At 42.9% G+C, this 14,615-nt stretch overlaps 1 protein-coding gene across 5 annotated transcripts in view; it reads left to right on the top strand.

Moving 5' to 3' along the window:
• PEAK1 (pseudopodium enriched atypical kinase 1) overlaps window positions 1-14,615 on the top strand; it is a 110,186-nt gene that overhangs the window by 53,687 nt on the left and 41,884 nt on the right. For 4 of the 5 annotated variants that reach the window (XM_069026269.1, XM_069026271.1, XM_069026268.1 and 1 more), the window contains one exon: window positions 1,718-1,787. The exons of the other annotated variant lie outside the window; for it this stretch is intronic. The gene's annotated coding sequence lies outside the window, so the exon portion shown is untranslated. The remainder of the gene's footprint in view (window positions 1-1,717; window positions 1,788-14,615) is intronic. 5 annotated transcript variants of the gene reach the window in all.

Here is a 14,615-nt window from a genome sequence, read left to right as displayed (position 1 = left end):
TCTGCTGAAAGCACAGTTCAGGTACCTCACAATTTAAACATGCATTGTTGCATGCAGGAGGAGAAGTGCATCAACAGTTCTGACTTACAGACATTTCAGACTTTTTGAGCACTGTCTCTGCTGTCCTCGCCTATAATAGTTTCAGATATATGCACTGACAGTCAAATAAGGGTATTTGATTTTTGGCATAGTACTGTTTGCTTTCAACATCCATGTAAAGCTTACTGAGGAGGATACACACACCCACCAATTTAAAGATGCCATACTGTGAGAAATAAACAGGTGTTACTCCAGTAATGCCCACTGGGACAGTTTGGGATTTATTTTATTACATCAGTGTTGTTCCAGTGTATTTATGTTTAGTGCTTTAAGTGAATGAATTTACAGGTATTGAATAAATCAAAATTTATGAGGTTGCCTTGTTAATGAAAAAGACATGCAGCTAAAGAAAGATGGCACCAAGCTCATTGAAGGAAAAATAATCCTTGCCTGACTATGACTCTGTGTTACTGATTTTCAAGAGTTTAGCTGATAATATCCATTACACTTGATATTGGTGATGGATACAAAAATTAACCTTGAATATCTGAGTGGTAGTGACATACTTGAGTCTTGCATCAGTCGGTATTCAGTTAATTATCTAAGTATCAGTGCAAAGAGAGCAGGCTCCAGCTAGCTGTAATTAGGGCTGGATTGTTCCATGCCTTCAAGACAATTTTTACATTCATGGGATCTGCAGCTTTCTGTTGTCCTCATTTCCTGCAACATAAAAGCACTTGTATATCAAGGAATGAAAGGGGGCAGATAGTGAGAGAGACTGTGCAGATAAATCTCATTAACATCCGTGACAGTCTGGCTGAGAAATAGGCATTTCAAGTTCTAAATAAATTTAAAAAAAAAATAAAAAGGGAAAACAACCCCCAGGAGCCATAGACAGAAAGTGTTATTTCAGTTGACTGGAAGAAAAGGTGGATCTTTAGAAAGCACAGTGGGTCCTATAAAAGCTGAAATCGGCTCTGTAAATTTTGGTCTTAATGAGAGACCACCAGCCTGTGCAGGAAGAAAGTTGGATGGCAAATCAGGTGTGTATGTGACAGAACAGTTGATGAGGAGCCATGGGATACAGCACTGCAAGTGCCACAGATCACAGCCCATTTGTTGAATTCAGGCTCTGGGTTTTGCCCTTATGCTGCAGAGTTACCAGCACTGCAGTGCTGGCATTGGCTCCTAGGGATGTTCTGGCTTTGGGAGACACTCCTCAGCTCCCTTCAGTTCTCAGGTCATCGTGACCTGTGTAGCCTCTTGTTACCAGCCTCTGTTCCAACTCATGAGCAAGACTGGCAAGTTTTCAAATTATTCCTCTATTTGGGGAAGAAACAGCCTTTTGTGTAGTTTCCATGTAAAACTGCATGTCGGCATTTCAGTGGGATCCTGTGTGGAAGGTCTATGCCAAGAACTGGGGGGAAAAAAAGGACAGTCAGTGTGAGCCCAAGACCTTTAGAACAGGATCTGTTCAGGCCATGGTGCTACACAAAACCTGCTGCTCCTCACGTGCTGAAACCTCCACTGACAGTCCTTGGGGAGCAGAGGGAGACAGAGCTCCAATGGCCTCCCTCCCTTGTTCCTCTGGGCTGAGTGTTGGTGCTCACTGCTGATGTTCATCAGCCCTCTCAGCTCCCTGACCTGACAGAAATCAACCCTTCCTCCCCTCCCACAGGTGGATTTGCTGCAGTTTGAAAGCTGGGGCTGTTCAGAGGTGTCAGGAGAAGTGGTGAGTGTACATGAAGGTGAGCATGGCCATCTGATTTTAGCTTACAAATGTCTTATAAGCATAAGTGCCTAAAGGAAGTTAACAAAACAGTAGTTGATAGGAAAAGGTGTACCCGTTAAATTCCTTCTTTATTTAATGCAAATTAAATATTGTCATAAGTAGTAATAGTTGCATATGTATTTTCCATTCAGGTTGGCTCTATCCAGACAGGCATCTCCAGCAGTGGCTGTGCAGATACCTGAGCTGCATTTAGCAAATGCTTTTGCCATGTGGTCATAGAACTGCAAGTACTGAGCTGTGTCTGAGCCATCATCCTGCAGTGCCCTGGCACTGGGTGAGCACAGACAATCTGTGTGTCAGAGCACTTCAGTGGGGCAAGGCTGAAGTGTGGGATATACACTCAAGAAAATAATTTTATTTTGTGTGCTGAAATAAACTTGGTACATTTTCTTTTGTGCACTTGATTATTAATAGAGAATCAGTATTTTGCTACTTCAACAAGAATGCTTTACTTACTGACCGGCTTCTGTGAAAGTTTATATTCTCTGAGTACAGGATTTAGAATCACAGATTCTGTCTATTGACTGAAACAAAGTGTCTTAATCCTCAGTATCTTACTAATTTCCTTAAAACTTTCCTATGACAGCTATGCAAAACCAGCTGGACAGATAAGAAACTGATAGCCACTGTGTATGTACAGACGGGCTTCAGCTGTAGCCATACAGCAGAGAAGCACTTAGCCATGGTTTGATGTTATTCAGCCTAGTGACAAGCTATGAGCAAGGGCAATTGGTAAATTCTTCTCCCCCATTATAGAATCAGAAAATTGTTAGGGTTGAAAAAGACCCTTATGATCCTTGAGTCCAACCACTGACCTAGCACTGCCAGGTCCACCACTGACCCATGTCCCCAAGTGCCACATCCACACAGCTTTTAAATCCCCCTGGGGATGGTGACTCTACCACTGCCCGGGGTAGCCTCTGCCAGGGCTGGACAACCGTATCAGGGAAGAAATCTTCCCTAATACCCAACCTAAACCTCCCTTGGCACAGCTTGTGGCTCATCACTGTGGTTTCCTCTTGTCCCAGCACTTGTTGCCCAGGAGCAGAGTCCAAACCCCACCTGGCTGCACCCTCCTGTCTTGGAGTTGTGCCCCTGAGCCTCCTTTCCTCCAGGATGAGCTTCCCCAGCTCCCCCAGCCACTCCTCACCACATTTGTGCTCCAGCCCCTTCCCCAGCTCCATTCCCTCCTCTGGACACGCTCCAGCCCCTCCATGTCTTCCTTGTTGTAAGGGGCCCAAATCTGACCCTAGGACCTGAGGTGTGGCCTCAGCAGTGCCCAGCACAGACAGATGGTCACTGCCATGGTCCTGCTGCCACACCATTGGTGGGACAGCCCAGGTGCCATTGGCCTTCTTGCACCCCTGGGCACACCTGGGTTCGTGTTCAGCTGCAGCCCAGGTCCTTTTCTGCTGGGCAGCTTTGTAGTCCCTCTGCCCCCAGCCTTGTAGCACTGCAGGGAGTTGTTGTGACCTGAGGACAGGACCCAGCACTTCACCCTGTTTAACCTCATACAGCTGGCCTTGGCACATGGATCTGGCCTGTCCTGCCCTCCAGCAGATCAACACTCCCACCCAACTTAGTGTTTTCTGTGACCTGACTGAGGGTGCCCTCAATCCCCTTAGGCCAACCCTTCTCCTTCCCTTTAGCCTGGGTTAGCACTTAGTAGCCAAAGGAAAGGGAGGCACAGGGGAAGACTGAAGTCCTTTTCTCCCCACAGAAGTTCCCTTCCCTCAGTTTTGATTCCCAGCAGGGAACTTTGCTGCAGGGCCCCATAAGCACCAGTGGTGGCAGCACAGCTGTGTGGTGCCTCTAAGGTTAAACAAACGAGCAATGGGACTGTGACAGGTTCTACTGTGTTTGTAGGACACACAGCTACAGTCTCCATTTTGCATGTCTATATTTCAGTGGTTTCCAGCCAATCTAAAGATATGTTTTCCAGGAAATTTAAGAGAATTCAGTTATGATGACAAAATGTTAAAGGTACAACTTGCAGCAAAGTCCAGGAGCTCTTCAGAACCTCTTCTGCTCTATTTTGTGGTTCATGAGGTGATTAATCCCAGGGACCCTGCCTTCCCAACTGCCTCACCTCATACAGAAGTTTAAGCCTGCGTCTGTGTTGCAACTTCAGCATAAGGGATAATGGTTCCTAATTGTTGAGTTGCACATTGAGTGCAGTAAATGCTGACCTCTCTCTGCAGCACTGTGCCACAGAAGGAATGGTTTTCATGTTGAAACCCAATTGGAGTAGCTGTAATGCTTCATGCATCATTTTAATGGCACTCTCAAAAAGCCTGGTATCTCGGTATGTCATTATCTCAGACTCTGCAGTTGTTGTTTCTTATTTAAATGTCGTATCTCACTTGAGATTTAATGTAATTAGAACCAGCCTGTGGAAAAATCTTTTTCTATTATGTCTTAGCTATTGTTCCCGTCAAGATGGTAAAGCAAATCAAACAGGATATAATGAAAATGATAAAACCATTTGCAAGAGGCAGTTTTCCTGAGGGAAGCAAAAGGCAGCACCACTTTTCATTTTGCTTTGTAATTCTAAACATGGTATGGGCCTGGAGTGACTCCACTGAGACTGGTCCAATACACCTGAGAGCAGAGACAGGTACAGCTGGCAGGAATCTGCCTTGACTGATACAACAGGGAACCAGAAGCACCATAGCAATAAGCTTTTTCCACTGTAATTGCTGCTGTCCCAGCCTGTTCAGCCAGCACTAGGTCTGCTTGCCAGCCAAAGTATGTGTGAAGGAGCTGGGCCTGCAGTAATAAACATCTTACATTGTTATTTTTTCCTCGAGCTACAGCATCCTGGATGGGAGGTATGTCCAGAGTGTGGTGTCTGCAAAGGCACTCATACCCAAAGCCTGAGTGTAACACGTGTCTCCAGCAAGAATTGGTGTTCCCAGTGCAGAAGGATAGGGAAAAGAATGTCAGAGGTTTTCTTGGTCTGGCTTGGAGGCCACATCACAAGGCAAGAGCCCTCACTGCTGTCTCTGCTGGGTGATTTCTGAGCAGTTCAGGTGTTATTGCTTCACATCTCTTTGTTTTTCTCTTAGGTGTATAATTTGATGTCAAAGCTGTTCTGCGATATCTTTCTCTTTTGTTCACAAGCCACTTGTGAACAGGCTTTTGTATTGTCAGCATGTATTACAGAAATCTATATTCATTCTCAGCAGTATTGATAAACTTTAGGTCTGAGAGGCTTGATCAAGGGCTGTGTGCAATGGATGGAGTTCAACATGCAGTGCTTGCACAGGATGCTGACAGGGCTTTCAGTCTTGCTATTTTAGTGCCCAGCAGCTGTGAGGGGATGGATCAAGTGTCCAGTGGCACAAAGCCTCTCCAGCCAGGCAGCCATGTTCGGCTGCTGCTCTGGTGTTAGGTTTACTTGGGACAATGGGCTTTGAGGTGCAGAGTGCAGCCAGCTGAATCTGTCTTTGTGCAAATGTCAGAAGCAACAGATCAGTCTTCTTTTTCAAAAGCCAATGATGTGAAAATTCAAAGGATCAAAATTCAAGTAATTCAGATGATCAAAAGAAATCATTAGTTTAATACCTGCAAACTATCGTGTAACTTTAGATGGAATGAAAACAGAAAATCTACCTGAAAAAATTCTCTTTTATTGTAGGTTTCTGGGTTTGGTGCTGACTAATTTATAGATCACCTGTGCACAAGTTTGCCTTTTCTGTTGCCTTGATCTCTTTGGAATTGAAGAAACAGTAGTTTCTTCCTCTCCCCTTCTCCCTGTTCCTTTCATGTAAAGAAATGATTAAATACTCAGAGTACAAATGCTGCACATGAATATTTATAAGAACTTTTATAACATTTAGCGAGGCAATGCTTCATGATTGTCTCTTTCTGAATGCACATAAGAAAGTACCATAATTTCTTCGAAGCTGCACTGAGTCCTTATTTGCTACTGGGTTGGCAGGAGCTGGAGGCTCCTTGGGGCTACAGTCATTGATGATGACAAAACACAGAGATCATTGGGGTGTTTCCTACTTTTCTGTTAAAGCACTTGGCTTGTGTTTAATACCTCATAAGAACACATTTTTCATGCATCATTTACATTTAAGTTGCAGAAAATTGCTAGGTAGAAATCTTGTTACTGGCATTGCATAAATACCCTATTCCTGTGTTGATACTTTGGTCTCAGAAGGAACAGAGTTAAATGGCTTCTGCTTGGAATACTGACACTGTGGGACAATTGAGTGGCCCTGTAGCACACTCTGCAAAGCACTTGAAGGGTCCTCCTGTTAATGCAGAAGTGTTTTAGCCTCCACTTCTCTGCATATTGTCTCTGTGGAGCAGGGCATCCTGTGCATACCTAATTGCCTGTGTAATGCCTCAGAGTGTTGTCACACACCCACTTCTAAAAAGCAAATGGAAACTAGTAGCTCTTAATAGCAGATTTATCCCCTTGACATCCTGAAAGAATTTAGATCAGATTAAGCACAAGAGGAGAAAGAAGAAAGGCTTTCGGAATAAACAGAAGGGAGAGGGGGTTAGAGTTGTGATTTGTTAAAGCTGAAGATAATTTTAGAACTGGGTTTGGAAGTTCCTTGCTCATAATCTTGTTATAACCTCTCTCCTTCTCCCTTATAAAATAATTGCCATAAATTGCATGTTCTCATGTCCACAAGGTTACTGTATGGATTGAAGACTTACAGTGTTTCTTTAAAAGCTGGAGTGCATTATCTGGATTGGAAGTTACCTGTTGGAATTTTGTACATGATATGTGGGTCTGTGTGATGTGGTGACCATTTCAAAAAGGGTGGTGAAATGCCCCCAGTGCTAGGGCTGGTACACCAGACCCACTCAAGGGCAGAGTGGGAATCATTCCCAAAGCCAATGCTGTGAGAAAAGGCCCGTGATCTCCTGTGGAGTCTGCTAGAGCAGGTGTCCAGAAGGGTCTGGCTGGATGTTAGCACATCCTTCCCAGTAGGTTCTGATGGGCTGGTTGCTATGGGATGGCCTTTAAACAATCCGGAGTTTAACAGCTTTCACTCAAAAAACTGGCTAAGTTTATTCTTCCTGGAATTCATCAATAGTATAATTTTTGTAATCATATTTTCTCAGTTTTAAGTCTCCTTTTATCTGGTCACGCTTACTTTAGCTTTCTGCCTGTGATGTGTATGTCTTTTGTAGTTCTCAATCTGAAGATCTCAGAATATCCCAACAGATCTAATACTTGTGATTTCTTCCCATTGGGTGTGTGTTTATAAATATGTCTAATATATACTTCTCTGCTACAGCAGTATGCAAACTATAGAGGTGTATTTTTAAAGAAGGCACCATTTAAGTGACTTTAACCCCTGAATTACTACTGTGCTTAACTTTCAGATAGTGATTTTTATCTCCTTCTCAGATTTTTTGGGCACAGTAATTGTTAGAATTATTTTCATAAGTAGCAAAGGACAACTGAAGGAGACTATCAAACAGTTTAGTTTACATTTCAATTAAAGCTGTACACTTGTGGTATTACATTTATCATTCAATATTACAATAATAATATTGAAAGAAAATAATGCTCTCAGTTGTGCTTTAATTGTGCAAAACTGTTGAACCTGATGCATGACCTCTGAGCATGTGAGAGTCAGAACTTGGTTACCTCTGTAGGAAAAGTATGTACTCACCTGAGAACTCTTGGAGTGTGTTTAGCAGCAGGCATGATGCTGGATCTTGGGATAACGCTCCCATGTTTGCATCTACAAGGAAACAAAGGTATTGTCGACGTTGGTGTGGAGCAGCTCAACAAATCCACCCAAACAGATTAAAAAACTGTAGTCCTTGGACAATAATAAGTACAAGAGTTTTCAAATCACATTTTTCATAAGGGAGATCAAAATTTGGTTTAAAAAAAACTTAGTATTACAGCTCTTCCTAATTTATTTCTTTGCACTGAATTTTTAGTAAAAATGAAGTGTGCACCAGGGAATGCATAAGCATATCAAGTGGTAAAGTTCCAGGGACCTTTAGAGACTTTCATTTGTCTCTGGATCCTGGCATATTAAAGGTTCATGGAGATTTGAGGCAGAATTTATTTTATTACTTCTACAGAGCCTCAAACTGAAATCCTCCATCATACCCTATGAAACAAAGCCTCTCACTCAAGTAGGGAACTTGCTGCTAGAGCTTCATATCTTACTGAAAACCAGTGACTGCAGACACCCCATTGCTGACACGGAGGCACTGGGCAGGGTGAGGGATCTGCCTTTGCCTCCTTTAGCTCAGGCATTAATGATGCTGCTGCCTCACTTCAGCAGGCAGCCATCTCATTATCTTGGTGAAGTCTCCTCTGCCCTTTTCCTTTCCAGTTCTTCTTTCTCCAAGTTTAGCAAGTAATTAAAAGAGCACAGTGGCTGAGGAGTGAAAACGGAATTTTTCCAAATGCTGTTCCTTGTAAAATGTAATACATCGCCCACACATCCCAGGGCAGTGATTGAAGATCTCGTCACATTTGTCTTACTTGAGATTTAAGCAAAATCATCTGCTGAGCATTTCAGTCTATCCATGTGCATTACAATTCATCCAGGCTCCCTGAAAAGAAAAATGGGAAAATAAGACATGGTTAATGTAGCGGTCTTTATGTGGAGAGAACAGATTTAACATAGGACATTAGAGCTATAGGCTCCAGTCTATCTCCTGACTACACAACGCTAATTAGCATTATGGGCCCATCCTTTTGTTAAGTGTGTTGAATTATCTCAGCCTTGGAAGAGCTCTGGGCTGGAGCAGCAGTGCAGTGTGTTGGGGCTGCCTGGTGTTTGGCACTGGCTGGGGCTGGCAGCAGAGCAGGAGCAGCGCTGGGCTGGAGTGTGGCTGCTTGGGCACCTGCGCCCTGACAGGGGAGGGGAGGGGAGGGAAGGGTAAGGGGCTTCTCTTGGAACCCAACCAAACCTTGTTTTGGCACAGCCACAGGTGAATGGAAGTCGTGCAGAACTGCTCCTTATAACCCCTGTCTCTCCACTTTACTCTTCCTGTTCCTGCAGTACCATATGGAAGTAAGGAAATTCCTTTGCTCTTTAAAAAAAGAAAGGAGAAACAAATATTTTTATGTAGCAAAAGTTTTTTTATTAACATGTATTTTGAAGACCTGCACAGCACAGAGCAGATCTGCTTCAGTTTCTCAGCACTGCTGTAGGAAGCAACCAAAAAGGCCAGTCCTATACCTGTATCCAGGCAGCTGATAAATCTCATATTACTGAACCTTCACCATTTTTGATTTTTTTTTTTACATACTGCATTCTGGCATCCCAACACAAGTCTTCTGCCTTTATTGAGTTTGACATACTGCAATTTCTCTCAAAATTAAGGCTTTGGGATCCCTGTTAACATACCAGGTTTCAACAAAAGGCTTTATAAAACAGCTGACTTTAAAAGCTGAGTGATTGTCAGATGAGAAATGATTTGTACTTGAAACAGTCATAGAAGGTGAAGTTAGTAGTGACTCATTTTCTGGTTATGCCAAAAATTATTTCTGCAAATCACTGAAATCCAAAAAATTTAGTATTTAATCTTTATTCAGATTACTCAGACTGGTTTTTCTGTCGAATAACTGCTGGATACTATTGCAAACAAAAGGCTTGCTTTTTAAAACAGCTTTAAAATAAAAGACAAATTCATTGTATTTGAAAAACCATGTTTCCTGTCTTCCTTGTGCGTCTGTACGTCATCTTTGCAGATGCTGGATTTTTAGTGAGATATAAATAGGTAACTTGGTTAACAGGTATACAAAAGGCTAAATTAACTTTTAAATCTAGTATGTTTTAATTTCATTTTTCTCTGTTGTTACTGAGAAACCAAAATGATGAAAATGCAGTGTATGTTCTGTGGGTTAGGCCTGGCTATAGGTGACAGGTCTGAAATTGGTGGTAGGTAGGAGGCTGTTACTGAGCAAGATGCTCTGTATTAATCTTTGTCGTAAAATTAGTCAGAGTTTTTTATGAGCAGTCTGAAAGAAAATATAAATAGGGAGAGTAGGAGATTTGAAAGCAGAAAAATGCACTGGCTATACTGGAAAAAAAAGATGGAGGAAATACATATTATTTATTATGTATGACTGTAAACTGGGAACAGAAGAGTTCAGGCCAGGCTTGCCTGATTGCACTGAGAGAAGTGAAGATCCTCAAAAGCTTGTGGAAGGCATGAGCACACCATTATCATGAGTCCTGGCTAACAGTCTGGACTTAAAAGGACAGTGCCTGGACTCCATGTGTGGAGGGATCTATTTCAGGAGTGGCAGGGTTTGTTCTGTTGTGTTTGTCCCCGGTGTGAAGCTTCAGAAACCCTGCATTGTCTTTGAGAGAGCAACAGCCCAAGGATGCTGCCAACAATTCACAAAAGTCACTTGTGGTTAAAGGTTTGGGCAGCTTTGTTTCCAGAGAAGGCTAGAGAGCTCAGTTTATTCATATTTTGATCTTAAAATAGCAAAGTAGAACCAGTAGTGCTTCTGAAGTATGGGGGCAAAAGCGATGAGTAACGGCAGCGTTGATGGCTGTCACAGTCACCATGGCAACCCATTGGCCACTGGTTGGGATCCCATCCCCTGTTTATGTAACCATCACATAACATATGCCACCACGACTAATTAAGCCAAGGTTGAGCCCATAACCTTGAAATCTGCCATTACCTCCTTTTTTTCCTGTATAAATTGCAAGGTTAAGCACTACAGAGAGTGTGGAGTCTCTTCTATGACCATCCTGGGGAGACCTGGCATAAAATTCACCTTTGTTTGCAGAGCAGTGGTGAAGCAGTAGCAGGGAAGCCTGATTTGTATTCCTGAGCAGTTTTCCTTTTGCAGTGGAATATGGTGTTGTCTCCTGACCAGTCTGTAGAGACCCAGGACCTCAGCAAGGAGCAGTGGGCAGTTTTTTTCAAGGTGCTGTGCAACTTGATGCTGCTGATGTGGCTATTGTCTCAGACTGCTTCTTATTATAAACAATTTACTTCCAAATGCCACAGTGTTGCACATGGCAGGAATAAACCTCCCTCAAGACCCTCCAAGAGAGCAGGTAATAGCAGCCTTTCCCATTTCACTCAGAATGGCAGTGACAAAACGTAATTGCCCTGGGCTTGGTGTGGTTCCTGGTGTGGGCTTGTAGCTGCCCTGTTTGCTAATAAAGTATTCTGTCATAAAAACCTCGTTTTGAAAGGCAAGGAATTCAGATGAGTGTGGTTCTGCTTTTACCTTCAGACCCCTGTGGACTGGTATTGAGTCATCTCAGCAGTACAAGAGTAGAAAATTCACATTGTGTTTTTTCTGGCTACAAAAAGATTTGCATTCTCAGGATTCTGTCAAGCACAAGAAGCAAAATTTATGTTTGGCAATCAGCTCCTTTAGGAAAACATTTCTATCTGTAAAGAGGAACTCAAGAAAGAAAATCATCACCAACATTCAATTCTCTTTCTCTTTGCTTTGCTAGAGCTCATTTGCTGTGCTTCAGCTTTGTTGTTTCCTGCTGTGTCCTGATCCAGGAGTGAGCGCTGGCTGGGCTGCAAGCTTGGCATTCCCAGGTGTGATGAGCAGCCTCTTAATTAGTGCCCATTGTGGGACAGCCTGTCTGGGCAGAGGTGGCAGGACCAGCTGCAGGGGCGTGCCAGGCTGGGCTCTGCTGCTGTGGCTCTGTGTGATAAGCCACCTCTGGTTTTTAGGTGCCGGATGCAGCTGGCTGCTCCTGCTGCCCACAGAGCAGATGGGCTCCCAGGGCAGGTTCTTCCTGCCTGAATCAGCCTGCTTGGGAGCAGCAAGCAATTCCTGCTTCCCCTTTGCTCCTCTTACAGCACTGGCTAAAAATTATAGAGGTTTACACACTTGATAGGTTTAAACATCTGTCTGTGAAAATGCAGGGTATTTCTTCTCTCATGGAGTAAATTGAGCAAATTCCCCAGCTGCAAAAACCAGTCATTGACTGTAAAGATAAAAACTAACACAGGATTTCTGTTGCATTTCCTTTCTGATTCTGTCCTTGATTATATTTAATGATGCCTTCACTGCATAGTTCTTCCGTGTGTAGATTATTTTAAAGTGTGGAATCAGATTTTGGGAACTAGAATAAATTACTGGGGTTTTGTTGGGGTTTTTTTCCTGCCCTACATCTTGCCTCTTTTGGTAGGCTTAGAAGCTGATTAGTGACTGTTAGATGTCCTGGGTTTGGCTGTTAGTCCTTTTCTGTCACTGGGGAAACGGCTGCACACAGAGCCCCCATGATGTGCCTGGAACACTGGGGTGTTGTGGACTGGCAGGCACAACACTTAATCATCAGAATAAGGAAAAAATCAATTCTCATTATGTATGCTAAAAGCATCCAATGCCAGTACCTCCTAATTCCTTTTTTCTGAATTTCATCTATGCTGGTGCTTTTTATCCCTAATAACATTCTTATCAGTGGTGGCTTGCCATTTTATGGGGATGGATTTTAGGAAAAGCATAAGGAAAATAAGCAAAGAAATTATCTGCTGTAAACTTCAACACTAGTAAACATTAATATCTTTAACCTTGTGACTTGGAGCTCATCACTCATTTCATTGCTCTGGCTTATGACTGCAGATTAAAATTTCTTACATTCATCTTGCCTGATGAAGTAGCTTATTGGGATGAATAAATGACATCCTAATTAAAAGAGTAGCCTGAGTGAGAGTAAGCTGTTGGATCCAGCTTTGATGGTCAAAAAATTACCTGTAGCTAGTTTCTCAAGATTATCAAAGAGGCCCTCAAATTAGAATGTGTCTTTGATCATAGATGTGAGGAACAAGGCAAAATGAGTGCACCAAGCAGATGGCAGTGGGAGGAGATGGTTGCTGTGGAATGGGAAACTGGAGGAGATTTTACAAAGATTCAGGCCCTTTCCAGGCATTGCTCTACCACATAGTGAATGAGTTAGCAGTATAGGGCTTATTTTTATTTATATTTTCCACCATAAACTAGTAAGGTATGTGTCTTCAAAAGTTAGATTGATGAGGTTAGTTTTAGAGAAAAATCCCTTCTCTATCATTCCTCTGTAACCTTACCTTGATTTTTCTATCCTGTGGTGTGACGAGCTTCGAACTACTAATCTTTCGTAAGACTTCTACCTGGCTTCCTTACCTTGGTAATTACCACTGCCTGCCTTGGGCATTGCTGTGGATTTATCCAGATCCCTGCAGGACCTGTTGGTGTGACACAGTCCCTTGGCCCAGGTACCTGACAGCCTGAGGCCCCAGCTGCCCAGTATCAAACATGATCATGAAGTCACAAAAGGTAGAAGTGACGACAAGGAATGATCCAGGACTGAGTTATAAGTCTGGGACAAGAGTGACAAGGTGTGGGAGGAGGAGAGAAAGGCCTGACCTTACCACTGGGAGATGATGGGATATCAGTGTTCTTGCGCCATTTGGTTGTTTTGCTGTATCAAACTAAACCCACTGGAAGTAAAGAGCAGGATCTGATAAGAGGAGAAGCAGTCAGGCCCAGCCTTGCCCAGACTTGCCAACGGACAGGACAAGAAACAATCTGTTAATGAGCAAATCCTCCACTCCACTGAAATGGTTAATGCTGTTTTTAAGCACTGAAATTGGGAGCTTTGGGTTTACCCCACCTCAGACAACTGTCAGTGGCTCATCCCATGTATAAATGTGTGGTTGTTCCTCTGAATCCATTGACCCCTTGATCTCAGTGCCAGCTTGTTTCAGGAAGCATTTTATGTGGAATCATTTTCTTCTTGGAGATGTAAATATGCTGCATTGAGTTTATTGCCTTTTTTTGAGATAGACACTAAATGGGAACACCCAGTCTGTCTTCTTTATGTGACGGATCATTTAATATACTATTACATTATTTTATTTGTCTCAAATCTGAACTAAACTATCCTAATCTTTTTGTTTCACTGAAGGGATGAAAAGCTTTCCATATTAAAATATTTTTGTGGCTGTTTTATGCAGCATTTCTTTCTGAGATGTCATAAATAGAACTGAGCACAATACTCAGTAAGTCATGTCATTGATTTTCTCACACAGAAAGCATGTAATCTTCTGGTTGCCTGGTGTTTTCTGTGACACCATTTGCATGTCCTGCCATTAGGAATTGGAGAGAACTTCTTCAAAGCTTAAAATAAAATTGTGCCATTTCTCTTTTGCCCTTTGGTTCATTGTTTGGTAGGAAGAGCAGGTTTCCTTCCCAGAAGTCATGATAAAAAGCACATCCCTTCACCCTGTGCTGTACTGATGCCTAGTTCTGATAAAGGACTGGATAATTTTGCATAGCTCAGCTGCCTGATTCCTGAATTTCTCCACAATTCTTGGCTCTACACAGTCCAGCCTTGCTGTGCTGTTGCTTGTAATTTATCAGTTATTTTTAATACCTCATTTTTTTATAACGCATCATTGTGGTTTATTTTTAAACTTAATTCTGCCAAGTCTTTATTTAGTGACTCCTAAGGCTCCCGGGGGGATTGAGACCACTGCAGGGTGCCCACTGTGCTGTACCCTCCGTGTTGTAGCTGATCTTACCCTGGCTGGGAGCCCGCCCCTCCCTCCTGAGTTATCTGCCCTGACACCACCAGTGTGTCTTTGGCTACTTTTTAGTCAGTTCTTTCCCATCCTTTCCAATGCCATTTTGTATTTTGCTATCCACAAGTTATTTGCGAAACTGAAATGGATTGGGGGGGAGGGATGAGGTTTGGCACTTGTGGGTTTTGCTGCATCAGATGTTCAGCACTAAGATCTTTGGAGCTAGGGGCTGCAGTAGTGCAAGGGAGAGAGGTTTAAGCAAACAGAAGTTGCAGAATTGCTGGAC

This window comes from Aphelocoma coerulescens, chromosome 10, assembly GCF_041296385.1.
Source record: "Aphelocoma coerulescens isolate FSJ_1873_10779 chromosome 10, UR_Acoe_1.0, whole genome shotgun sequence".
In the NCBI taxonomy this organism is placed as follows: domain Eukaryota; kingdom Metazoa; phylum Chordata; class Aves; order Passeriformes; family Corvidae; genus Aphelocoma; species Aphelocoma coerulescens.
Note: the sequence above shows the minus strand (reverse complement) of the source record. Positions and strands in the feature narration are given on the sequence as shown.